Raw genomic sequence first — 26,092 nt, forward strand, 5'->3', positions numbered from 1 at the left:
AGTGAGTGAGAGGGGGAGAGAGAAAGTGAGTGAGAGAGAGGGGGGAAATAGTGTGAAAGAGAGCCTGAGAGCATCTTATTAAGACATGATTCCTTTTAATATCGTTACCAGTGAACTATTGCGTCTATAGCTCTCGCTGGCTCATACTGAAATCACACTTTCTCTCTGTAGCCAATGACCTAAAGGTCTCTAGGATCTCTGTCTGACATGCACTATCTGCTGTCTTTCGAGGGATTTAGTCATTGTGGTCCTACTGTTACAGAGTCCTGTGTATCATGGCCCACTGAGTAGCTGAGTAATTTACTGCTATTACCAGACAGTCCCATTCAAGACAAAAGAATCAGGACTGCCTTGTGTCCACAATCTCCACATCACTCTCTCTCTCCTTTCTCTCCTGTGCTCTCCTCTCTCCTTTCTTTCTTTCTCCCCTCTCCTCTCTTCTCTTCTCCACTCTCCTCTTCTCTTTCCTATCTCCTCTCCTCTCTCTCCCCCGTCTCTCTCCCTTCTCCTGTCCATCCTATTTCCTCTACTCCCCTCTCTCTCTCTCGCTCTCACTCTCGCTCGCTCTATCTCGCTCTCTCTCTCTTTCGTGCTCTCTCTCCTCTCTCCTCTTTCCTCTCCTTTTTCTCTGTCCTCCCTCCTCTCTTCTCTCTTCTCTTTTCTCCTCTCTCCTCTCTCACCCCTCCAGCCAGGTCTCCAAGGCACTTAAGACTGGTCTTACACATTTAGTGAGAGCTTCAACATTGTGTGAACACCTCCAGGACAGAGCTGCTACACACACACACACACACACACACACACACACACACACACACACACACACACACACACACACACACACACACACACACACACACACACACACACACACACACACACACACACCCCAACACAGACGTGACTGTGGCCAAACCAGTGCTGGTCTCTCTGGAGGCTGGTCTCTCTGGAGGCTCTCTCACCTTTCTCACCTGCACTCTCCTCTCCTTTCCTTCCTCTCTTCTCCACTCTCCTCTTCTATCCTCTCTTCTCCACTCTCCTCTTCTCTCTCCTATCTCCAGTCTCTCCTCTATCTCCCCTTATCTCTCCCTTCTGTTCATCCTATCTGCTCTCCTCTCTCTCTCCCGATCTTTTGCTCTCTCAATTCTCTCTCTCTTTCTCTCTCTCTCCTCTTTCCTCTCCTCTCCTCTCTCTCTCCTCCCTCCTCTCTTCTCTATTCTCCTCCCTCCTCTCTCACCCTTCCAGCCAGGTTTTAGAAGGCACTTCCAAGATGTCGATCCAAGATGGCGTAGCAATTCAGACGTCTTTGTCTTTGGCTTGTCGTGTCCCGTGTATATATATTTTTTTTCTTCGTATATATTTCGTATATATTTTTTATATTTTTAACCTCAATTTCAACATACTCTCCTGCAACCAGCCTCACCCAATGTGGTATGGATCTGCTATTTTCTATACTTTAGAACCGGAACCCCCAACAGAAGCTAGCCAGCTAACTAGCTACTAGCTAGTAGTCAGTTAGCCACTGCTAGTGGTCATCAGCTAACCTTAGCCCAGTCAACTCCTGCCAGTCTCCACAGCACAATTCAACCCAGAGCATACCGGACTGCTTTTTTCCCCACATCTCCGGATTCCTACCGCAAGCTCTGAACCTTTTCAACTGGATCATCGCACCTAGCTAGCTGCTATCCGAGTGGCTACTCCTGGCGAACGTCACCGTCCCGAAGCAAGCACCAATTAGCCTGGAACTAGCCTCATGCTCGGCCCATCTGCCGGCTAGCTGAAGAGGTCCATCAGCTACTCCTTGGGCTACAATATCTATTTTGCCAATTGGCCTGGACCCCTTTTACTGCCGACATGGAGCCCCGCCGATCCATCACAACTGGTCTACCGACGTAATCCGCCCGAGGGAGTTTCAACAGGCTCCTCCGTCGCAAAGTAACCTGAAGGCCCATCCGCTAGCCTGCTAGCCGCGGCCCGCTACCTGTCTAGAGTATATCGGACTGTTAACTGAAGAGGTCCATCAGCCAATTTCTTGGGCTACAATACCTAGTTTGCCAATTGGCCTGGACCCTTTTACTGCCTACACGGAGCCCTGCCGATCCATCACGACTGGTTTGCCGATGAAACCGTCCGAGGGGGCTACGATAGACTCTTCCTTCGCGACGCCCCCCTAAGGCCCTTCTGCTAGCCTGCTATCCCCGGCCCGCTAGCTGTCTGAATCGTCGTGTCTCCAGCTCGCCTAGCTACTCACTGGTCCCTATGATCACTCGGCTACGCATGCCTCTCCCTAATGTCAATATGCCTTGTCCATTGCTGTTTTGGTTAGTGATTATTGTCTTATTTCAATGTAGAGCCTCCAGCCCTGCTCAATATGCCTTAGCTAGCACTTTTGTCCCACCTCCCACACATGCGGTGACCTCACCTGGTTTAAATGGTGTCTCTAGAGACAAAACCTCTCTCATCATCACTCAATGCCTAGGTTTACCTCCACTGTATTCACATCCTACCATACCCTTGTTTGTACATTATGCCTTGAATCTATTCTTCCACGCCCAGAAACCTGCTCCTTTTACTCTCTGTTCCGAACGCACTAGAAGACCAGTTCTTAAAGCCTTTAGCCGTACCCTTATCCTACTCCTCCTCTGTCCCTCTGGTGATGTAGAGGTTAATCCAAATGTCCATCCCCATCTATAACATTTTCCGACAAGATAGAACTGCCAAACGGGGCGGAGTTGCAATCTACTGCAGAGATAGCCTGCAGAGCTCTGTCATACTGTCCAGGTCTGTGCCCAAACAATTCAAGCTTCTACTTCTAAAAATCCACCTTTCCAGAAACAAGTCTCTCACCTTTGCCGCTTGTTATAGACCACCTTCAGCCCCCAGCTGTGCCCTGGACACCATATGTGAATTGATTGCCCCCCATCTATCTTCAGAGCTCGTACTGTTAGGTGACCTAAACTGGGACATGCTTAACACCCCGGCCGTCCTACAATCTAAGCAAGATGCCCTCAATCTCACACAAATTATCAATGAACCTACCAGGTACAACCCCAAATCCGTAAACACGGGCACCCTCATAGATATCATCCTGACCAACCTGCCCTCTAAATACACCTCTGCTGTCTTCAACCAGGATCTCAGTGATCACCGCCTCATTGCCTGTGTCCGTAATGGGTCTGCAGTCAAACGACCAACCGTCATCACTGTCAAACGCTCCCTAAAACACTTCAGTGAGCAGGCCTTTCTAATGAACCTGGCCCGCGTATCCTGGAAGGATATTGACCACATTCCATCAGTAGAGGATGCCTGGTTATTCTTTAAAAGTGTTTTCCTCACCATCTTAAATAAGCATGCCCCATTCAAAAAATGTAGAACCAGGAACAGACATACCCCTTGGTTCACTACAGACCTGACTGCCTTTAACCAGCACAAAAACATCCTGTGGCATACTGCATTAGCATCGAATAGCCTCCGCGATATGCAACTTTTCAGGGAAGTTAGGAACCAATATACACAGGCAGTCAGGAAAGCAAGGCTAGCTTTTTCAAACAGAAATGTGCATCCTGCAGCACAAACTCCAAAAAGTTCTGGGACACTGTTAAAGTCCATGGAGAATAAAAGCACCTCCTCCCAGCTGCCCACTGCACTGAGGCTAGGAAATACTGTCAAAATCCACGATAATTGAGAATTTCAATAAGCATTTTTCTATGGCTGGCCATGCTTTCCACCTGGCTACCCCTACCCCGGTCAACAACCCTGCACCGCCCACAGCAACTTGCCCAAGCCTCCCCCATTTCTCCTTCACCCAAATCCAGATAGCTGATGTTCTGAAAGAGTTGCAAAATCTGGATCCTTACAAATCAGCTGGGATAGACAATCTGGACACTCTCTTTCTAAAATTATCCTCCGCAATTGTTGCAACCCCTATTACTAGCCTGTTCAACCTCTCTTTCATATCATCTGAGATCTCCAAAGATTGGAAAGCTGCCGCGGTCATCCCCCTCTTCAAAGGGGGAGACACTTTAGACCCAAACTGTTACAGACCTATATCCATCCTAGTCTGCCTTTCTAAGGTCTTCAAAAGCCAAGTTAAGAAACAGATCTGGTTTCCGAACTGGTCATGGGTGCACCTCAGCTACGCTCAAGGTCCTAAACGATATCATAACCGCCATCGATAAAAGACAATACTGTGCAGCCGTATTCATCGACCTGGCCAAGGCTTTCGATTCTGTCAATCACCACATTCTTTTTTTTGTTTTTTAAATTTATTTTACCCCTTTTTTCTCCCCAATTTCGTGGTATCCAATTGGTAGTAGTTACAGTCTTGTCTCATCGCTGCAACTCCCGTACGGACTTGGGAGAGGCGAAGGTCGAGAGCCATGCGTCCTCCAAAACACAATCCAACCAAGCCGCACTGCTTTTTGACACAATGCACATCCAACCCGGAAGCCAGCCGCACCAATGTGTCGGAGGAAACACCGTACACCTGGCGACCTGGTCAGCGTGCACTGTGCCCGGCCCACCACAGGAGTCGCTAGTGCACGATGAGAATATCCCTGCCGGCCAAACCCTCCCTAACCCAGACGACACTGGGCCAATTGTGCGCCACCCCATGGGCCTCCCGGTCGCGGACGGCTGCGACAGAGCCTGGGCTTGAACCTAGAATCTCTGGTGGCACAGCTAGCACTGTGATGCAGTGCCTTAGACCACATTAGGCCTTAGGCCCTAATCACCACATTTTTATCGGCAGACTCAACAGCCTTGGTTTCTCAAATGACTGCCTTGCCTGGTTTACCAACTACTTCTCAGACAGAGTTCAGTGTGTCAAATCGGAGGGCCTCTGGCAGTCTCTATGGGGGTGCCACAGGGTTCAATTCTCGGGCCGACCCTTTTCTCTGTATACATCAATGATGTCGCTCTTGCTGCTGGTGATTCTCTGATCCACCTCTGCACAGACGACACCATTCTGCATACTTCTGGCCCTTCTTTGGACACTGTGTTAACTAACCTCCAGACGAGCTTCAATGCTATACAACACTCCTTCCGTGGCCTCCAACTGCTCTTAAATGCAAGTAAAACTAAATGCACACTCTTCAACCGATCGCTGCCCTCACCTGCCCGCCCATCCAGCATCACTACTCTGGATGGTTCTGACTTAGGATATGTGGACAACTACAAATACCTAGGTGTCTGGTTAGACTGTAAACTCTCCTTCCAGACTCACATTGAGTATCTCCAATCCAAAATTAAATCTAGAATCGGCTTCCTATTTCGCAACAAAGCATCCTTCACTCATGCTGCCAAACAGACCCTCATAAAACTGACTATCCTGCCGACCCTTGACTTTGACGATGTCATTTACAAAATAGCCTCTAACACTCTACTCAGCAAATTGCATGCAGTCTATCACAGTGCCATCCATTTTGTCACCAAAGCCCCATATACTACCCACCACTGCGAACTTTGTGCTCTAGTTGGCTGGCCCTCACTTCATATTCGTCGCCAAACCCACTGGCTCCAGGTCATCTATAAGTCTTTGCTAGGTAATGCCCCGCCTTATCTTAGCTCACTGTTTACCATAGCAGCACCCACCCATAGCACGAGCTCCAGCAGGTATATTTCACTGGTCACCCCCAAAGCCAATTCCTCATTTGGCCGCCTTTCCTTCCAGTTCTCTGCTGCCAATGACTGGAACGAATTGCAAAAATCACTGAAGCTGGAGACTCATATCTCCCTCACTAACTTTAAGCATCAGCTGTCAGAGCAGCTCACAGATCATTGCACCGGTACATAGCCCATCTTTAAATAGCCCATCCAACTACCTCATCCCAATATAGTTTTTTTTGTTGCTCCTTTGCACCCCAGTATCTCTACTTGCACATTCGTCTTCTGCACATCTATCACTCCAATGTTTAATTGCTAAATTGTAATTACGTTGCCACTACGGCCTATTTATTGCCTTACCTCCCTAATCTTACCTCATTTGCACACACTGTATATAGATTTTTTTCTATTATGTTATTGACTGTATGTTTGTTTTTTACATGTGTAACTGTGTTGTTGTTTGCGTCGCACTGCTTTGCTTTATCTTGGCCAGGTCACAGTTGTAAATGAGAACTTGTTCTTAACTGGCCTACCTGGTTAAATAAAGGTGAAATAAAAAAATATATACAAAAATGAAACTTAAGACTGGTGTTACACACTTAGTGAGAGCTTCAACATTGTGTGAACACCTCCAGGACAGAGCTGCTACACACACACACACACACACACACACACACACACGGACACACACACACACCAACACAGACGTGACTGCAGCCAAACCAGGACTGGTCTCTCTGGAGGCTAGTCACTCTGGAGGCTGAGTCAGCACAGTGAGGAGAAGCAGTGGAGAGAAAGAAAGGGGGATGAAGGAGGGAGGAATGAGAACTACAGCTCTTAACAGCTAAACCAAGTAGTATTTCATATATATGTCTGTCCATTTATCTCTCTGTCCATCTGTATTTCGTTTTTGTAATAGTAGGTGCAGCATCTCTCTGCCTTTCTGAGGTGCAGAGCAGAGGCAGAACTTTACTGACATAATGTATGTAAATATCAGGTTGATATTACATTAGGTTGCGCTTTGCCCTTCGGATAGACACGTCAGCATGGTCAGAGGAGGACATGGTGAGAGTATTATATATGTATAGGATTTGAGGCCTGAGGTTGTGAAATTGAATTAGCGTTAGAAAATAATCTTAAGAACGTGTGAACAGTACAATCCCCACTGGCCCCACACACCAAGGGTAACGTTGTATCATTCAGTATTATGTCAGTATTATTTTCTAATTTAATTTCCTCCCCCATTGCAGTCTCTTAATGAGATGTCCCGCTTTGCCGATTTTTGGGGCCTTTGTCTTTTAAAGGTTAGAAAGACAAATCCATTTATCTGTGGGGGTTGTCTGGCTCAATGTGTTGTCGCTCGCTCTCCCTGCTCACTGTCTTCGTACCTTCCCCTCTTGAGAATATTGCCCTTTAGATTCAATTCCTCCACTGCAAATCTAATCAAAGGGGTGTAGGGGGCACAGCTCTGATAAATGACCACTAGGCCCTGCTTGGAGGGCAGATTGCTTCTGGGAGCAGGAGTCACAACAGTGCACTCATATACATATACACCCTGTCAGCAAGTTGAGCACCGGGCAACACACACCCACACACACACACCTCTATGAAGGGCAACTTCATCGCCCTTATCTCTGTGTGTGTGCGGGCGTGTGTTCTGCCTCTGCTGTTTTTATATACAGTATCTGTATCAGTTGTGTTTGCTCTCAGATATAGACATTTAACTGCTTTCTTCTGCTGGTCTATACTGTGTACAGTACAGACAATAGTAGCCTACAGGCTGTCTACAATACTGTCCTGGTTCTGCCCTGGCTAAAAGAGCTTCCCTGTATGTCTGTCTGTCTGTCTGTCTGTCTGTCTGTCTGTCTGTCTGTCTGTCTGTCTGTCTGTCTGTCTGTCTGTCTGTCTGTCTGTCTGTCTGTCTGTCTGTCTGTCTGTCTGTCTGTCTGTCTGTCTGTCTGTCTGTCTGCTCTCTGATGCTTGAGGTAGAGCAGCTGCTCCTGTTGGTTTACCCACATGAAAAAATACTATAGTGTATACTATAGTAGGAATACTATAGTATTCACTGTAGTGTTTTTGCTGTCTTTACTGTAGTATTTAATGTAGTCTACTGTTGTATTTACACTTTACTATAATATAAATAATGTAGTAAAAAAGAGTAGTATATACTATAGTAATTACTGTAGTGTTTTTGCAGACTAGTATACTGTAGTATTTACTGTAGTTGTTTGGCAGACTATGGTATGCTGTAGTATTTACTATAGTTGTCACACCCTGACCTTAGAGAGCCTTTTTATTTCTCTATTTGGTTAGGTCAGGGTGTGATTTGGGTGGGCATTGTAGTTTTTCTATTTCTTTGTTTGCCGTGTATGGTTCCCAATCAGAGGCAGCTGTCTATCGTTGTCTCTGATTGGGGATCATACTTAGGCAGCCTTTTTCCCACCTTAGTTTGTGGGATCTTGTTTTTGTATAGTTGCTGTGTAGCCTGCAGAACTTTACGGTTGTTTTGTATTTTGTTGTTTTGTCGGTGTTCATTTTAAATAAAAGTAAAATGTTCGCCTACCACGCTGCACCTTGGTCCAATCTTTATGATGATCGTAACAACTGTAGTGTTTTTACAGACTGTAGTATACTGTAGTATTTACTGTAGTGTTTTAGGGGACATTACTGTAGTATTTACTAAAATGTTTATGTTTTAATATCTTTGACAGAAGAGGGAGACTTTCTCCTTGAGGAAACCTACTGGAGAAATGCTAAAAGAGCACATTTTCCATAACCAGTAAGCATTGTAGGTACTGTAGGTAGTTCTGGGTTCTGAATGGAGAGTTCAGAGCTTATGCTCTTTTCTATAACCTGTAGAGAACACAATATATGGTCTATACTTGGCATGTAGGTTTCTCAATTATAGGTGGCACAAATTGGGATACGGGGGAGGGAAATGGGCAAGCATTTCGCTACACTCGCATTAACATCTGCTAACCATGTGTATGTGACCAATAAAATGTTATTTGATTTGGCAGGGTATTTGCAAGTGAAATACTGTAGTATTTGCCTCGCCTGGTTCCCCAACTACTTCTCAGATAGAGTTCAGTGTGTCAAATCAGAGGGCATGTTGTCCGGACCTCTGGCAGTCTCTATGGGGGTGTCACAGGGTTCAAGTCTCGGCCGATTTTCTTCTCTGTATACATCAGTGATGTCGCTGTTGCTGCTGGTGATTCTCTGGTCCACCTCTGTGCAGACGACATCATTCTGTATACTTCTGGTCCCTCTTTGGACACTGTGTTAACTAACCTCCAGACGAGCTTCAATACCATACAACTCTCCTTCTGTGGCCTCCAACTGCTCTTAAACACTAGTAAAACTAAATGCACGTTTTTCAACCAATTGCAGCCCACACCTACCCGCCCGTCTAGCATCACTACTCTGGACGGTTCTGACTTAGAGTATGTGGACAACTACAAATACCTAGGTGTCTGGTTAGACTGTAGGCTCTCCTTCCAAACTCATATTGAGCATCTTCGGTCCAAGATTAAATCTAGAATCGGCATCCTACTTCGCAGCAAGACATCCTTCGCTCATGCTGCCAAACATACCCTCGTAGAACTGACTATCCTGCCGATCCTTGACTTCAGCGATGTCATTTACGGAATGGCCTCCAACACTCTGTTCAGCAGGTTGGATGTGGTCTATCACAGTGCCATCCGTTTTGTTGCCAGGGCCCCATGTACTGCCCACCACTGCGACCTGTGTGCTCTCGTTGGCTGGACCTCGCTTCATGTTCGTCGCCAAGCCCACTGGCTCCAGGTCATCTATGGGTCTTTTCTAGGTAAAGCCCCGCCTTATCTCAGCTCACTGGTCACCATAACGGCACACACAGGTATATTTCACTGGTGGTCCCCAAAGCCAACTCCTCCTTTGGCTGCCTTTGCTTCCAATTCTCTGCTGCCAATGACTGGAACGAATTGCAAAAATCACTGAAGCTGGAGTCTTGTATCTCCCTCACTAACTTTAAGCATCAGCTGTCTGTCACGCCCTGACCAGGTGAACTCGGGTATTTTGGGTCAGGGTGTGTCATGTTGGGTATTTTTCCTTGGTTTGTTTTCTATGTTTGCGTTATAGCCTTGTGTTAGCTCTATGTGGTTTATTTCTATGTTGGGTTCTGTCGATTCCCAATCAGAGACAGCTGTCGCTAGTTGTCTCTGATTGGGATCACATTTAAGTTCCTTTTTCCCCCACGCTGTTTGTGGGGTGTTGCCTCTTTGTGTTTTGAGCAGTTAACGTATTCGGCATTTTCTTGGTTTTGTGTACGTGTTTATTTCAGTGTGAAGAATAAACATGTGTTCGCTCCCAGCTGCGCTTTGGTCTGCTTCCTCATCACCCGACGACGATCGTTACAGAACACCCCACCAAACCAGGACCAAGCAGCGGGAGGATAAGGAGCGCGAGAGATGGGCTCGCGAGGGGAAGGAGTTCTGGACCTGGGAGGAGATCATGTCGGGGAAAGGACCCTGGCGGAAGGATTCCCAGGTCGAGGAGGTAATGCCAGCCGGTGGATGGAGTCGCAGGCGGCGGTCGAGGAGGCCCGGAAGACACCCCCAAGAAAAATGTTTGGGGGGGCTAATGGGGTGGTCCGGAAGGGCAGAGGAAGAGCCCAGACCACTGCTCTCGTGGGGGATGACGGCGGAGGAGGAGACGAAGAGGAGGCGGTTGATTGAGGACCTGCTGAGGGAAGATCTGGAGGAGGAGCCATGGGATGCGGAGTTGCGCGCTGTGTCGCCAGTGCGCCCGCACAGCCCGGTGCGTCCGGTGGACATGCCCAGCACATGCCGTGCTAGGATGGGCATCCAGCCAGGACGAGTGGCTAAACTGGCTCCACGCTTCAGTTCATCAGTGCGTGTTCACAGTCCTGTCTGGCCCGTTCCTGCTCCCCGCACCAAGTCCACAGTGCATGTCCACAGTCCTGTCCGGCCCGTCCCTGCTCCCCGCACCAAGTCAGCGGTGCGTGTCCCCAGTCCGGCCCGGCCCATTCCTGCTCCCCGCACCAAGCCAGTGGTGCGGGTTCCCAGTCCGGCCCGGCCCGTCCCTGCTCCCCGCACCAGGTCAGTGGTGCGTGTCCCCAGTCCTGTCCGGCACATCCCTGTTCCCCGCACCAAGCCCACGGTGCGTGTCCACAGTCCTGTCCGGCCCGTTCCTGTTCCCCGCACCAAGCCCACGGTGCGTGTCCACAGTCCTGTCCGGCCCGTCCCTGCTCCCCGCACCAAGTCAGTGGTGCGTGTCCCCAGTCCGGCCCGGCCCGTCCCTGCTCCCCGCACCAAGTCAGCGGTGCGTGTCCCCAGTCCGGCCCGGCCCGTTCCTGCTCCCCGCACCAAGCCAGTGGTGCGGGTTCCCAGTCCGGCCCGGCCCGTCCCTGCTCCCCGCACCAGGTCAGTGGTGCGTGTCCCCAGTCCGGCCCGGCCCGTTCCTGCTCCCCGCACCAAGCCCACGGTGCGTGTCCACAGTCCTGTCCGGCCCGTTCCTGTTCCCCGCACCAAGCCCACGGTGCGTGTCCATAGTCCTGTCCGGCCCGTTCCTGTTCCCCGCACCAAGCCCACGGTGCATGTCCACAGTCCTGTCCGGCCCGTTCCTGTTCCCCGCACCAAGCCCACGGTGCGTGTCCACAGTCCTGTCCGGCCCGTCCCTGCTCCCCGCACCAAGCCCACGGTGCGTGTCCACAGTCCTGTCCGGCCCGTCCCTGCTCCCCGCACCAAGTCAGTGGTGCGTGTCCCCAGTCCGGCCCGGCCCGTTCCTGCTCCCCGCACCAAGCCAGTGGTGCATGTTCCCAGTCCGGCACGGCCGTGTCCGGTCCACCGGTGCCCAATCCTGTTCCGGTCGACGGCTCCGCTCCGGAGCCTGAGCATGCCGCTCCACAGTGGTCCAGTCCGGGCCAGAGGGGTAGGGCTAAGGTGGAGGCGGGGGAAAGAACACGCCCGGGGCCAGAGCCTCCACCGAGGGTGAGGCGCCCACCCGGGTCCCCCCCCTATTAAGTTTGGTGCGCCGGGAGTACGCACCGTTGGGGGGGGGGGGGGTACTGTCACGCCCTGACCAGGTGAACTCGGTATTTTGGGTCAGGGTGTGTCATGTTGGGTATTTTTCCTTGGTTTGTTTTCTATGTTTGCGTTATAGCCTTGTGTTAGCTCTATGTGGTTTATTTCTATGTTGGGTTCTGTCGATTCCCAATCAGAGACAGCTGTCGCTAGTTGTCTCTGATTGGGATCACATTTAAGTTCCTTTTTCCCCCACGCTGTTTGTGGGGTGTTGCCTCTTTGTGTTTTGAGCAGTTAACGTATTCGGCATTTTCTTGGTTTTGTGTACGTGCTTCAGTGTGAAGAATAAACATGTGTTCGCTCCCAGCTGCGCTTTGGTCCGCTTCCTCATCAGCCAACGACGATCGTTACACTGTCAGAGCTGCTTACCGATCATTGCACCTGTACACAGCCCATCTGTCGTGGCCCGCCCAACAACCTCATCCCCATTTTGTTATTTGTTTTTTGCTCTTTTGCACCCCAGTATCTCTACTTGCACATTCATCTTCTGCACATCTATCACTCCAGTGTTTAATTGCTCAATTGTAATTACTTTGCCACTATGGCCTATTTATTGCCTTAACTCCCTAATCTTACCTAATTTGCACACAATGTATATAGACTTTTCGATTGTGTTATTGACTGTACGTTTGTTTATCCCATGTGTAACTCTGTGTTGTTTGTTTCCCACTGCTTTGCTTTATCTTGGCCAGGTCGCAGTTGTAAATGAGAACTTGTTCTCAACTGGCCTACCTGGTTAAATAAAGGTGAAATACATTAAAAAAATATATAGTATACAGTGCATTGGGAAAATATTCAGACCACTTAACTTTTTCAACATTTTGTTAAGTTACAGCTTTATTCTAAAATGGATGAAATTCAAGTTTTTCCACACCAATCTACACACAATACCCCATAATAAAAACAGAAATACCTTATTTACATAAATATTCATACCCTTTGCTATGAGACTCGAAATTGAGCTCAGGTGCATCCTGTTTCCATTGATCATTCTTGAAATGTTTCTACAACTTGATTGGAGTCCACCTGAGGTACATTCAATTGATTGGACAAGATTTGGAAAGGCACACACCTGTCTATATAACGTACAGTTGACAGTGGATGTCAGAGCAACAACCAAGCCATGAGGTCAAAGGAATTGTTCGTAGAGCTCCGAGATAGGATTGTGTCGAGGCACATCTCTGGGGAAGGGTACCAAAACATTTCTGCAGCATTGAAGGTCCCCAAGAACACAGTGGCCTCCATCATTCTTAAATGGAAGAAGTTTGAAACCACCAAGACCCTTCCTAGAGCTGGCCGCCCAGCTAAACTCAGCAATCGGGGGAGAAAAGTACATAGAGATCCTTGATGAAAACGTGCTCCGGAGTGCTCAGGACCTCAGACTGGGGTGAAGGTTCACCTTCCAATAGGACAACAAGCCTAAGCACACAGCCAAGACAACGCAGGAGTGGCTTCGGGACAAGTCTCTGAATGTCATTGAGTGGCCTAGCCAGAGCTTGGATGTCACGACTTCCACCGAAGTCGGTCCCTCTCCTTGTTCGGGCGGTGTTTGGCGGTCGACGTCACCGGTCTTCTTGCCATCGCTGATCCACTTTTCATTTTCCATTTGTTTTGTCTTTGTCTTACACACCTGGTTTCAATCCCCCAATTACTTGTTCATTATTTAACCCTCTGTTCCCCCATGTTTGTTTGTTTGAGTAATTGTTTGTCTTGTATACGGTCCGTTATTGTGGGCTCTTTATATTGTGTTGTATTTTGTGTATACTTGATTAAATACGTTGATTACTCATATCTGCTGTCCTGCGCCTGACTCTCTACACCAGCTACCCAGGCCGATTACATTGGACTTCAACCCAATGTAACATCTCTGGAGAGACCTGAAAATAGCTGTGCAGCGGCGCTCCCAATCCAACCTGACAGAGCTTGAGAGGATCTGCAGAGAAGAATGGGAGAAACTCCCCAAATATAGGTGTGCCAAGCTTGTAGCGTCATACCCAGGAAGACTCAAGGCTGTAAATGCTGCCAAACGTGCTTCAATATAGTACTGAGTAAAGGGTCTGAATACTTATGTAAATGTGATATTTAAGTCGTTTTTTTTGTACATTTGCAAAAACGTCTAAAAACCTGTTTTTGATTTGTCATTATAGTGTATTGTGTGTAGATTGATGACGGGGGAAAAACGATTTAATCCATTTTAGAATAACGCTGTAAAGTAACAAAATTTAGAAAAAGTCAAGGGGTCTGAATACGTTCCGAATGCGCTGTATACTATAGTTAAAAAATGTTGTGTTTTTGCAGTGTTTTTTGAGTGGATAATACTGTAGTATTTACTATAGTATTCTACAGTATACTACAAAAGTACTACACTTGATCGAGGAATACTACAGTTAGTAGTTTTCTACAGTTTACAACAGAACAACAGAACAATACAACAGTATTCACACCCCTTGAGTTTTTCAACAAAAAAATTGTGTTACAGCCTGAATTTAAAATGTATTACATTTTGATGTTTGGTCATTGGTCTACACACAATCACCTATAATGTTAAATTGGAATTGTGTTTTTCCACATTTTTACAAATGAATAGTTATTAGAGACTTCCCAGAAAGACTCACAGCTGTAATCGCTGCCAAAGGTGCTTCTACAAGGTATCGACTCAGGTGTGAATACTTATGTAAATTAGATTTTTCTGTATTTGACTTTCAATACATTTGCAAACAGTTCTAGAAACATGTTTTGACTTTGTCATTATGGGGCATTGTGTGTAGATGGCTGAGTATTTTGTTGTTGTTGATATTTAATCAATTTGGAATTCAGGCTGAAACACCACAAAATGTGGAATAAGTCAAGGGGTATGAATACTTTCTGAATGCACTGTAAGTACTGTAGTATTCTAAACTGTGGTATTTATTTATGTGGGTAGTTTTGGCTCGGTTCTTTAGCTAGCTACACTTGTTACAGTATGTAACATCCATGCAACAATTGGCAGTGTTCACAGATTAGAGATGTTTTGAGTAGAAGTCAGAAGTCAGTAGTTGTCAATGGGGTTGAAGTGGGGCATTTCCATCAAAAAGTACCCATGAGCACCAACATAGGAAGTTCATAAAAGCATATCAAATTGGGTGTCAAATCAAAGCTAACTACAGTTACCTAACCACAGTTGTGTTCCCAGGCTACTGTCCTCCCTTCCACTGGCATACTGTTATGTTCAGCTGACACCTGTTTTCTTTCTCTTTCTGTCGTCTGGTGGTCAAACCAAGAGTGTTAAAACAGTCAGTCTGGACAACCCTTCCCTCTCTCTCTCCCTTTCCCTCTCCCTTTCTCTCTCTCTCTGCCTTTCTCTCTCTGCCTTTCTCTCTCACTCTCCAGTTAATTTCACCTCTCCCAGCTCTTACTGACACCTACTCATGAGCCCCTCTCTTTCCATTTACTGTAACCAGCATCCTCACCCACTGAGCACCGACCGACACCGGACGTCCATAGACGTTGAAAAGTTGTTGAAATTTGGTCAGTCCACCCTGGCCTTCATGTTGACGTCCACAGATGGATTGGAATGGACCAAATCATATCATAGACGTACATTATGTTTCACAAGTTTGGATAGCACAGTAATGTACAGTACAGTGAGTAGTGTGCAGAAGTATACAGTACAATACAGTACAGTACATTGAGTAGCGTGCAGAAGTGTACCGTACAATACAGTACAGTACACTACAGTGAGTAAAGCACAGTAGTGTACAGTGCAATACAGTAGAGTAAAGAAAAGTTGAGTATAGTACAATAGATTAGACTAGAGTCGAGTAGAGTACAGTATATTGTACTGTACTGTTCTAAACTATATTCTACTTTACTGTACTGTACTGAACTTTACTCTACTGTACTTTACTGCACTATACTGAACTCTACTCTACTCTACTCTATTCGGCTATGCTGTGCTGTATTGTACTGCACTGTACTCTACTGTGCTCTGCTATGCTGTGCTGTGAAACATGAGGAGAATGACATTCATATCCATAATTATGCATTTCCAATTCACACGCTGTAGTTCAATAACCAAAATAGATTTATTCAAACTCAAGGTGCCATGTCAAAGCTGACACCCCATTCTTTCTGCAGACATCTTCGAATCTTAATTCAGAGCAGACATGGTCACATAAAAAACTGAGGGAGATTTTACCGTAATTTCATTACCAAAGTTTGCATCTGCACAATTCTTCTACTAAGTTATTTTTTGTCAGTGGACGTTGCTAAAAGTAGTCCTTGTGCATAGTGTTGTATGGTCTGTTAAACTTTGAAATCAATGGTTTTTGTTTGGAATACATTTTAAAGTGAAAAAACTGAGTCAAAGCATAATTCCGTTGCAATGGATTTGCCCAGTGTTAGTGTGTGAAGGGTGGGAGCTTCTAGACTCAGACAAAAGAGAAGAGCTGAAAAGCACCATAATGATGCCCAGAAAGAAAGAAAAGGCAGTTCTCTTTCCATTTCTCTGAGCGAAAAGAATGGAACAACAAAAAAGAGGGAGAGAAAGAATGTCACGCCCTGACCTTAGAGAGCCTTTTTATTTCTCTATTTGGTTAGGTCAGGGTGTGATTTGGGTGGGCATTCTAGTTTTTCTATTTCTTTGTTTGCTGGGTATGGTTCCCAATCAGAGGCAGCTGTCTATCGTTGTCTCTGATTGGGGATCATACTTAGGCAGCCTTTTTCCCATCTTAGTTTGTGGGATCTTGTTTTTGCATAGTTGCTGTGTAGCTTGCAGAACTTTACGTTCATTTTTTGTATTTTGTTGTTTTGTCGGTGTTCATTTTTTAAATAAAGTAAAATGTTTGCCTACCACGCTGCACCTTGGTCCAATCCTTCCATCAACGAGCGTAACAGAAGATCCCATCACCAAAGGACAAAGCAGCGTGGCCAGGAGGAGCAGGGATCCTGGGCCCGGGAAAAAAGGGAGTGGAGGACATCATGGACATGGGAGGAGGTTATGGCAGGGGACAAGACCCTGCCATGGAAGCAGGTGGAGGCAGCGAAGGAGGATCAACGACGACTCCGGGGTTCGCAACCAGGACGCAGACCCAAAAGACAGCCCAAAATGTTTTTTTTTTTGGGGGGGGGGCACACGGAGTGGTCGGCGGAGCCGAGGGGTGAACCAGAGCCAGTCAGGGAGTCGAGTGAGGAACTCGACGAAAGATTCCGGAGAGAGGTGTTGGCGTTGAGAGCGCTGCAGATCGGGCGTACTGAGGAGCGTGACACCAGTCCGGTATCATATGCACCAGTTTCACGCATCTGGCCTCCAGTGCGCCTCCCCAGTCCGGTATGTCCTGTGTCTCCTCCACACACTCGCCCTGAGGTGTGTGTCACCGTTCCGGTACAATGTGTGCCGGTTCTACGCACCACGTCTCCAGTGAGCCGCCACAGCCCAGTGCGTCCTGTGCCAGCCCCCCGCACTTGCCGTGCGAAGGTGGTCATCTGTCCAGGACGTGTTGTGCCAGCTCTACGCTCCAGACCTCCAGTGATGATCCATGGCCCAAAGCCTCCAGTGATGATCCATGGCCCGAAGCCTCCAGTGATGATCCATGGCCCGAAGCCTCCAGTGATGATCCATGGCACGAAGCCTCCAGTGATGATACATGGCACGAAGCCTCCAGTGATGATCCATGGCACGAAGCCTCCAGTGATGATCCATGGCCCGAAGCCTCCAGTGATGATCCATGGCCGAAGCCTCCAGTGATGATCCATGGCCCGACGCCTCCAGTGATGATCCATGGCCCGAAGCCTCCAGTGATGATACATGGCACGAAGCCTCCAGTGATGATCCATGGCACGGAGCCTCCAGTGATGATCCATGGCCCGGAGCCTCCAGTGATGATCCATGGCCCGGGGCCTCCTGTCATTTTTTAAATAAAGTAAAATGTTTGCCTACCACGCTGCACCTTGGTCCAATCCTTCCATCAACGAGCATAACACAGAAAGATGGAAATAAGCCTCTCAAATCCAAGTTTTTGGCTGTGCTGTCTCTTTGGGTTTATTCTTTTTGCGCGTGTGTTTTATTATGGTAATGAAATGACAGGAAAAATAGTCTGGAATGGAAGAGTTCCCCCTCTCAAAGGAGGGAGGGAGTTAGCGAGAAAAGGAGGGGTGCATGGGGGGCCTCTAAATGTCATTGATAAAAACAGATTAGAGCTTACTCTCCTTCCTCACATACCCTCCATCTTTCTGTTGTCTTCTTCCTCCCCTCCCTCTCTTCTCTCCTTCATCTCCCAGTCAGACCTTCTCTGCTTCACTGGTCCCATGGGATTACATGAGAAATGTGCATAGGTCTTCTCAGTACAATAATACATTTACAGTATATTCATCAGGCGCCATATGTGAGCTGGTTATTTTCATTGTATATGCCCACATGAAAAAATACTACAGTTTGCTATAGAATACTACACTACTTACTATAGAATTCTACAGTAAAATGTAGTATACAATACTACACAGTGTAATATGCCCCGATTATGTGTAATACTTACTATATAATGTTGTAGTATACTGTAGAATACTATAGTAAATACTACAGTATCTGCAAAAAAACACTGTAGTGAACACCAGGCAGAAACACTACAGTCCACAAAAACACTACACTTGTTTAACTATAGTAAATACTAAGTATTTAATTTGCATATACCCTGCCCATTCCCCTCCCCATATTGCAATTTGTGCCCCCCATAAGTGAGAAACGTACATGCCAAGTATAGACCATATACATTATTGTGTTCCCTACAGGTTATAAAAAAGAGAAAAAGATCTGAACTATCCGTTCAGACCCCAGTCCTACCTACCTACCAACCAACCCACCTACCTACCTACCCTACCTACCTACCTACCCACCCTACCTACCTACCACCCACCCACCCTACCTACCCACCCACCCTACCACCCTACCTACCTACCCTACCACCCACCTACCACCCTACCTACCACCCTGCCTGCCTACCCACCCACCCACCCACCCTACCACCCTAGCCTACCCACCCACCCACCCACCCACCCTACCTACCACCCACCCTACCTACCCTACCTTCCTACCCACCCTGCCTACCTACCACCCTACCCTACCAACCAACCAACCAACCCACCCACCCACCCACCCACCCACCCACCCACCTACCTACCTACCTACCTACCTACCCTACCTACCTACCACCCTACCTACCCACCCACCCTACCCACCCACCCACCTACCTACCCACCTACCTACCTGCCTACCCACCTACCTACCCACCCACCCACCCAAGGAAAAAGCCTTCTCATATATGGCAAAGATAATAAAACGAAAATACGACAGTCATGTCTGCAAAAACACTGCAGTAAATATTACAGTATAGTGCAGTCAGCAAAAACACTACAGTAAATACTACAGTATACTACAATCCGCAAAAATACTACATTAATGACTATAGTATATACTACAGATTTCTTTTGTTATAGTGTTTTTACTATAGTTAACTGTAAATACTACAATATACTATAGTAATTACTACAGTAATTACTACAGTATTCACTAAAATGTTTTTGCAGAAATAAAGTCTATAGAATACTACAGCAAAGTCCACAAAAACACTACAGTGAATTCTATAATATTCTATAATATTTATATCATAGTATACTTTAGTATTTTTTCGTGTGTGTAGGATCCTTCAACCAGAATCATTAGGCTAATTGCTCAAGGCAGTCACTACACAACCACTACAGATAATTAAAAAAAGACAATAAATAAAGAATAATTGAAACATCTTACTAACTAATTCAGGATCCTAAGGCTTGCTCTCAACTTGCCCCATCTTCTGTCTTTCATTGACTCTCAGTTTAAAACCAGCTAGAGGGCATGTGAAAGTTGCCAACCAAAAGCAACAGGAGACGATCCGTGCTTCAGTGTGTACAAAGCAGGCAAAAGGGGATTTGATGTAGCTCTTTTGAGTTTTTGCTGTACAGTAAAGTCATGGCATCACCCAATACTTATTCATACCCCAGGCTTCTAAAAGATCCTTTTGTTAAAACAGACTCTTCCTTCCCCCCCTGTTCACTCCCCCTCTTCTGTCTCCCTGGAGCCTAACTGCCTGAGAGAGAAGGAACAGAGAGAAAAAGAGGAGAGAGAGTTGAAGTTCAGCAGAGGCGATGCCCCCTCTCAACCACAGAGCAGATCAAAGAGCTGCTCTCCTCTCCTCTGCTGTGATGTGAATCGGCCTGGTTTAAAGGGAAATATCCACAGGCTTCGAACAGAGAGGCTCCAGGGGCCCCTAACAGAGGGGGCAGTGGACCACTGTCTTCCCCTCCAGGCTGAGGCCTCCACACACACACAGCTCCCCTGGCAGTCCCGGACCAGTCCACTGTGTGAGGCAGAATCTCAACAACAGAAAGAGAATAGAAAGATGGATAGGACCGTGCATGTGTATGTTCATCTGTGTGTCCTTGAGTGAGAGAGAGAATGTAATGGTGTAGAGAGTGAGAGAGTAAAGGTAGAGGTGACTGCAGTCCCTATCCTCTCCTCTCTTACCTGGCTCCTCCTCTACCTGTGTCTCTCCAGATGACATCTCAGCTCTCTGCTGATGGAGAACTCTGCTGCTCTGCTCTCTCTGCTCTCTCTCTGCTCTGCCCTGTGAAGTTGGCAGCTCTCCCTCCACAATGCATTATTTATCAGTCTGGGATCTGAGTAATTTCTCGCTTACACCCCCCCCCCCCTGTCTCTCTCCCCCCTCTTTCTCTTTCCCTATTTCCCCTATTTCTATCTCTCTCAATTATTATCTCTCTCCTTCCCACACACACACACACACACATATTCTCTCTCTGTTCCTCTCTATCTGTCTCTCTCTACCTACCTCTACCTACCTCTCTCCCTTTATCTAAACTCCTTTACCCCTCTCCTCTTCTTTCATCTTTCCGTCTGTACTGATTTGTACTCATCTCTTTTATCTCTCCTCTCTCCTCTCTCCTCTCTCCTCCTCTCCTATTTCCTCTTTCCTCTCTCCTGTCCTCTTTCCCCTGCTTTCATCCCATCTCTAATGTACTTTGGAATTTCCTCCTTATCCTTTTTGTAACATCATTCTAGAGTTGCAGACTGGTACAATCCTGTATGGTTCACTGGTCCATTGAGCCCAAAAACCATTACAAGTCCACTGATATGACAATGAATCCCAAAATATTAGTTCAACACTAATAGAAGTATTGTAAAATAAATAAGTGCAATATTATATTGTAATAAGAATAGTAGTCCTCAGTCCCAGCAGAGGGAGTGTTTTTGGCTGTGCCTACGATTGGTAAAAGAGATGCAACAGTCATGTGCTTGTGTTTCTAGGTACTGTAGAGTGAAGAAATACATCTTATCATGACGTGACAGTTAATTCACTAACAGTGCTGACGGCAGACAAACCATAGGTGAGCTTTATGCACTCAGACTGTGGGCTCGCCCAGTATGAAATCAATATCAGGATCACGTCTGGATTTAATGCACCCATACATTGGAAGTGACCAGCATTATTTTACAGAATAGATTGAGTGTATGTTAGCTGTATAGTTAGAATCTCATATTGATCATTTCCGCACTGTAGGAGGCTTTGGGTTATATTTACTAACTAAGAGTTTGCACTTGTTATGTACTACAGAGAGTAAAACTAGCAATACCTTTCGGAAAATAACAGGTATAAACTTTGCACACCTGCAAGCGCTTAGTAAATCTGGCCCTTCTAATGTTTTCATCCAGTGACGTGGTCGGGTCCCCCACCTGCCAATCTGCTCCAGAGGGGCTAAAACTCTCCATCAATCTGTAATGTGTTTTCTATGCCCCAGGTTGAGGATCAAACTGACAGGAAAGATTCAGGACTGTCTTGATGTCCACCAATCAATGTCCTATTATTCCTAATATTGTTACTTAATAGCCCAGCTAGGACGTGTACTGACTTATGGTTGTCTATGTGTGTGACTGAGACAGATGGAGACTTTAGCCAGCAATGTGTGTGTGGCTGTACGCTCTACTTGACTGGTCCACAGCCTACCTGCAGTATTGTGGGATTTTATTTGATATTAATTCATGCACTACCCTTAGATCACAGTTCCTCGTTTTTAACAAAATGTGAATGATTTAGTACGGGTCCATTTAGTCTAGAGATACTGTGTCAGCCTTTTACAGGACTGGCAGGTTTGAAGCCAGGCATATTGTAGCAGTGGCCCTTGATGAGGATGACAGGGAAAGAGGAGAGAAAGTATACTTTCTATTTGTATTTTACCTTTATTTAACTTGTCAAGTCAGTTAAGAACAACTTCTTATTTACAATGACGGCCTACCCCGGCCAAACCCGGACGACACTGGGCCAATTGTGCGCCGCCCTGTGGGACTCCCAATCACGGCCGGATGTGATTCAGCCTGGATTGAAAGCAGGGCCTGTAGTGACTCCTCTTGCACTGAGATGCAGTGCCGTAGACCGCTGGCCACTCAGGAGCCCTGGATACAGGAACAGATGTATAGCAGCCGTAGAGAAAAAGACGTGTGTTTTTTGATCAACATGAAACAAAGGGATGATTGATGATTCGCTGTGACAATAATACTGTATGTCTGGGGGTTTCTTCACTCTGCACCAGTCATCCTGGCTCTCTCTGGCTATGAGTCAGCCTATCCTGGCTCTCTCTGGCTATGAGTCGGCCTATCCTGGCTCTCTCTGGCTATGAGTCGGCCTATTGCCTGGCTCTCTGGCTATGAGTGGGCCTACTCCTGGCTCTTCGGCTATGAGTTGGCCTATCTCCTGGCTCTCTCTGGCTATGAGTCGGCCTACTCCTGGCTCTCTCTGGCTATGAGTCAGCCTATCCTGGCTCTCTCTGGCTATGAGTCGGCCTATCCTGGCTCTCTCTGGCTATGAGTCGGCCTATTGCCTGGCTCTCTGGCTATGAGTGGGCCTACTCCTGGCTCTTCGGCTATGAGTCGGCCTATCTCCTGGCTCTCTCTGCTTCATTTTGTTCTGTTTGCACTATCTTTTCTCATCCTGTCATTGGCCTACCATTCACTTTCTGTTTAACTTGGATCCCAACACACACACACACACACACCTCTCCCCATCCTATCCCTGCTCTTGATCCTCTGTGCTGCTGCAGTAATTGACATTGTGAAGGATGAGCTGCAAATTAATGTGGAGAGATGACAGGTCTCCAACTGGCCCTGCTCCAGAAGTCATCAAGGGGGCATCGTGATTAAAACCCCATTTAATCCAACTGCCAAGGGACCGAGAGAGCGAGGGAGGGAGGGAGAAAGAGAGAGAGAGATGAAGGCAGGGCCGGATTAAGAAATCATAGGCCACATGGGCTTTGTTTTTTTTATAGTGAGATGCGGAGATGGAGAGAGTTGGAAAGATGCAGGAAAAGAGAGAAGGGAGCATCTGATGACTTCTGTAGGTTGTTATTTGTACAGTATCATTAGTAGAGCTAGTGCTTATAAGCCATGTTTGGCAGAAGCCTAGCAATTATATTTGTAGATCATCTATTTGCGCTATACAGTAAGTATACAAAACATTAAGAACACCTGACCAGGTGAATCCAGGTGAAAGCTATGATCCCTTATTGATGTCACTTTTTAAAACCGCTGTAGTCAGTGTAGATGAAGGGGAGGAGACAGGTTAAAAATGATTTTTAAGCCTTGAGGCAATTGAGACATGGATTGTGTATGCGTGCCATTGTGTCAAGAACTGCAACGCTGCTGGGTTTTTCACGCTCAACAGTTTGCTGTGTGTACCAAGAATGGTTCATCACCTAAAGGACATCCAGCCAACTTGACACAACTGTGGGAAGCATTGGAAAAAACAAGAGCCAGCATCCCTGTGGAACACTTTCGACACCTTGTAGAGTCCATGCCCCAACCAATTGAGGCAAAAGGGTGAGGTACAACTCAGTATTAGGAAGGTTTTCCTAATGTTTGGTTTACTTAGTGTATTTTCCAGAAGTCTGTCCATAGTTAATCTAATTTCCCAATTTTATAGTAATATACATGTTTAATTGAGTTTCAAGCATACGTGCCTGCCAAACTACCTGGAGACTAGTTAGTCATTGAGGGACTTTGAGAGTCCCTGCTCAAAGTGTTATCCTTTTAGCTCCTAATCTAAAGTGTAACCATTCACGTGTGAAGTGTTTCCTCTGAGGACTTCGTATCTCTCCTCATTTCTCTGGTTTTCCCAAAGGCTTTAGAGTCAATGACCTGTCACTCTTATCAGCAGCTCTTCCACCTCTCCCTCCTTCTCTCTCGCTCTCTCTCTCTCCCTCCCTCCCTTTCTCCTTCCCTCCCTCCATTTTTCTCCTCCTTTCTTGCCTCTCTCCCTCCCTCTTTCCCTGCCATCACTGCCCATCTGCTACATAATCCAATCATTCCATAAACTTACTGACACGCTCTGACTCACCACAAACACTGCCTCACACATACATACTTACACACTCACTCACACACACACACACACACACACACACACACACACACACACACACACACACACACACACACACACACACACACACACACACACACACACACATGTACATACACACTTACACACTCAGATACATGTCAAGTCAGTGTATGTAATTATTCCCTTGAGGTGACTCTCTGTCTCTCTTCTCTGTTCCCTTGTGGAGACTGTGTCTATCTCTCTGTGTTTCTGTGTGATGTTCTTCTGCTAGGTTTCAGTTCTATGTGTGTATGTAGTTCACCTCACTGCATTCTCAAAGGCATCCAAGTCATGTAGCTTTTTCGAACATACTCTTACAAACTCTTAAACTCTTTTTAGAGCCCCAATGTTTCAGCAAAGGATATTAAATGCAAATGTTGCTTCAAGGCCCTTTTTAGAATTCCATTATTATTTAGTTATACATTGTGTTCAGTGACTTCAATTCAATCAGCACCTCGCTCAAAACTATTCTGCTGGAAAACATAATTATCTCACTGAAATGGCAAAGCTTCACTGGTCATTGTACACAACAGAAATCAGATTGCTTAGTAAACGTCCTGTAGCAAACGCAGTCCACTCTATTCCCTTGATGAGAGTGTCTGTCTGAAAGCCCAATGAAGTTTGGGATTGTGTAATGTTAGCCCACTGCTGGAGAATTGCAGACCAGGTATTTGTGCTCCTCAGAGCATCACCAAGAGGCCGTGTTGTGTTATTTTTAGTTCGGACACAACAAGAGCGCAGAGTAACAGATGGGGTGGGAGGTGTATGGGGTGAAACAGGAAGGAGGGCCAGAACCAGGGCGGATCACAGCAGAGGGAGGGAGTCTGAACAGGGTTGTTACTCTCTGCTTTACTCTGTAAAACAGCAAAGGGAGGGAGTCCGAAAAGGGTCTCTCTACCTGCATGTTGATCTCTCTCTTATCTGTGGTTCCTCTTCCCTGTGTGGTAGTGTGTATGTCACTGAGAAAGAGGACTGTACCTCTTTAGGGGCGAGGAGGCATCCCCTGCAGAGCCGTTCGGCCCTGCTTGTGCTAAATGCTGTGTATTAGGGTGGTGGTTAAAGTCCCCTGTACCTGGCTCCTCTAGTCTCATCATCCACCCCCCTTACTTGCTTCAACCTAACCTGCACTGCTCTTCTGTTTCTCACGCATGCCAAACTGTTCCTAAATATACTGTATGTGTGACAGTAGCTCGACAAGCAAAATGACAATATTCTCTGACACTACTACGTTCTATGCACAGTACATGACAATGTTGCACTGTGTATTTTACAACATAAATGTTTCCTAATAGTGTATTTGGATAACAATACAAAGTAACATACCTGTGTAAAACTGGTGAGGGGTTTTGTGTACATATATCGTTTCAGTGTTACAATCAATCTCAGTGTAACAATACAGTTGGATTTGGTTTCTGTGTATTTACATGTACTATATGTGTTTGTTCGAGGTACTGTAGCTACAGTGTACTGTCAATAACATGTTTTGGTGTTGAGTGTAATTTCCATGTATTCACCCTTAACACAGAACTTATTTTAACTGTACTTTTCCTATGTGAAGCCATGGTAAGTACACCACATTTCCACAAAGGAAATTATTGGCATGAACCTGTAGTTAACTGTAATTGCCCAGAAACATCATGCAATTCTTATGTTTTAAGTAAGACATCACATAGGGAGAGATTCTAATGCTAAATACTCACTGGAATAGTAAAGACCACAATAGTAAAGGCCACAGTAGTATAGATCACAATCGTACAGCCGAGCCATCCATTATGACCCATCACTATGGATACAGGACCTGTTACCTTCAGCACAGGCTAGTAGCACTCCTTCACAAGCACATCTATCCCTAGCACCCACTCCTGATCCCCCATGCCAAGCACTGACCACTGTGTGTGGTGTCATATCCCATAGTCCTACCCCATGGTCCTGCCATGCCCATACATATGT

The sequence above is a fragment of the Salmo salar genome, chromosome ssa20, assembly GCF_905237065.1.
Source record: "Salmo salar chromosome ssa20, Ssal_v3.1, whole genome shotgun sequence".
NCBI classification, from domain to species: domain Eukaryota; kingdom Metazoa; phylum Chordata; class Actinopteri; order Salmoniformes; family Salmonidae; genus Salmo; species Salmo salar.